Here is a 2428-nt window from a genome sequence, read left to right as displayed (position 1 = left end):
TGAGTCAGGACACGAATAATTGAGAGGAGAAAGAGGGAAAGAAAACAATAGCAATAATAGTATATGAAAATAACAGACATTTATTTTATACAAATGTTTTATCTTTGGAACAGAATGAAGATGTAATATATTCAAATGATTAACAGTTACTAACATGGTTTAAAACAAAGAAATAACTCCTATTAAGATCTTATACAAATAGACAACGCCTATAAACTTAGAATTAAAAATAGTTGGAATGGAAATTAATTTACTGATTATTTAATTTATTTTTACAGGTAGTGAAAACAATGAGATGAACCAGCATGTGTACATGACTAGAACTGATGCAGCCAGCTGGAGCAGCTCCCTGTCTTCAGCCACCGGATGGTCGTCCTCCTCTGGATCAACCTCCTCATCCTCCTCTGGGTCAACCTCCTCGTCCTCCACGTCTAGCTGGTCCCCTGCCTCTATACTAATATTGTGGAGGATGCAGCAGGCGGCGATTACTTTTGGGGCAAACGTCAGGCAGACCTCCAGCGCCCTTAAGAAGATGGAACGCCACCGTGTCTTCAGACCACCAAAGACACACTCAATGATGTTTCTCGCCTTGGCGTGGTGTCTGTTGTAGTGTGCCTCCCCTTGACCTGTACCAAATATGAAATTAACTTGTAATTTAGGTAATATGCTGATATGTCTTAATCTTCTATTTCACTTCTATCATCTATGTGTGGCAGTATGCCCTGCTGGCCCTGAACGCACCATACAGGTGCCTGAATCTAATTGGTTGTGGTGCTGTCTGTATATAAAGGGCCCTCCCTCACCTGGCAGACATGTCTGTCTTCTGGTTCAGACCTCGGCGTTTGCTGGTGCTGCATGCCAGCTGCATACAAATGCACGCATGAAAGACTGACATTTATCTCAGACCAATTCTTCCTGTGGTAAGAAGCTTCCCACACTCTTAATGTTTGCTTAACTTAGCTTTAGCTCAGCTTTACCTGTGTATCCAGGTGGCCAGTACACTGTTTGATTCCCCTCCCTGCTTGAGGCACTACACAGAGCTCAGGGGTAAGTGAGAAGCTTATTTTCTGTACACATTCAGATTCTATTTTTGACATCTACTTTTGATAGACGCTGCTGTTTGTCCTTGGCTGGCTGTTTGCCAGACTGTTACTCCGAGCTGCCGCTCGCCTGCTACCTTGGGTATCCATCGTCTGCTGACTACCTGTCAACCTGGTTGCCGTAAAGCTGGCTCCTGGCCCTCGTCCACTGTGGCTGATTTGGGCTGGTTTGCGACCAGCTCTACTGATTCTTCTGGTGCTTCTCTGGGTGGCGCGAGCTGTGGTGTGGCCGTGTGCCCCAAGACGGATTCCTAATTATAACTGCTGCTTGAGTTGTTGTGGACTGAACTGTATCATTTAATGCATGTCATTTGAGTGTCTATTTGTATATTTGCCAGGAACAGCCAGCTCGTGGTGTTGGCGGTGGACTTTCCGGGTGGTGGTGCTTTTTGGTTTGGTGCATGATTTTCTTTTATTTTTGTTTGCTGCGTTTCTTTTGTACACCACTACCCTGATTTGGACTGCCACCTAGAGTGAGCCAAACTGTCATTTTACTGTGTGATTGGTTTTAATGTAGTATGTTTTATCAAACTGAACCCAAAACAATTGTGCAATAAATAAAATTATTGAATTGGGTGAGATTGTCTCAAGCCTCATCTGTAGCGGGCCTGTGTGCCTTAAAGGTGACTTGGAGGAGAATTAATTACAACCGTATAATTGTTAAATTGGTTTTTATTAATTCAAGTTGCCCATTTGTAAAACACTGGTACCGCCACATATGTATCAATTGTGTGTCATTGCTGGCTCTATTTAAGGACAAGAAGGTAAGAGATCTTACTGGCAAGCTGTTTCCCTATAGGATGCACCGCAGGCCAGCCAGCAGAGGGTCACCAGCACCTCTATCTCCTGTGGCCATCCATGGACGTTCTGGATGGACAGCAGCTTAAGGAGGAGGATGATGGTGGCCTTGACGATGGTGGACCTGAAACCAGCCTGAAGGCTGGTCCCCTTCATTAAAAAATATTTGGAGGATTGGCACAGAGGTGTTTATCCTCACATATTTTGTTTCTGTTTCTTCCTGTAAATAAAAAATGCCAAATGTTACCAGAATTGTTTTTTTCAATTCTCACCTTTTCACAGCATAAAACTATACCTGCTTAACATGCAGATTATTATAGTTCTCAAGAAAGAAAAGGTAAAATGTATAGTGTTGTATAGTAAATGTAACAAATGGCTTCCCTTCTCTGGTATTTTTACCATTTCACTGAAAAAAATGGGCTGAACTAACTGCACATAATTTATAGATTAATCACTGTAAAGGTGGACAGACATAAAAATGTTTTTTTTTTTCCTTTCTTAATGATCAATGCTGTGAAGGTCAGTAGGTG

At 42.4% G+C, this 2428-nt stretch overlaps 1 long non-coding RNA gene across 1 annotated transcript; it reads left to right on the top strand.

Annotated features, from left to right (window-relative positions):
- Positions 1–714: 714 nt before the first annotated feature.
- LOC118561267 lies at positions 715–1676 on the top strand. The gene is made up of 3 exons (XR_004929905.1): positions 715–920; positions 990–1047; positions 1111–1676. It is a non-coding gene; the product is annotated as an uncharacterized LOC118561267 (long non-coding RNA).
- The last annotated feature ends 752 nt before the right edge of the window (positions 1677–2428 follow it).

This window comes from Fundulus heteroclitus, unplaced genomic scaffold (assembly GCF_011125445.2).
Source record: "Fundulus heteroclitus isolate FHET01 unplaced genomic scaffold, MU-UCD_Fhet_4.1 scaffold_59, whole genome shotgun sequence".
Lineage (NCBI taxonomy): Eukaryota > Metazoa > Chordata > Actinopteri > Cyprinodontiformes > Fundulidae > Fundulus > Fundulus heteroclitus.
Note: the sequence above shows the minus strand (reverse complement) of the source record. Positions and strands in the feature narration are given on the sequence as shown.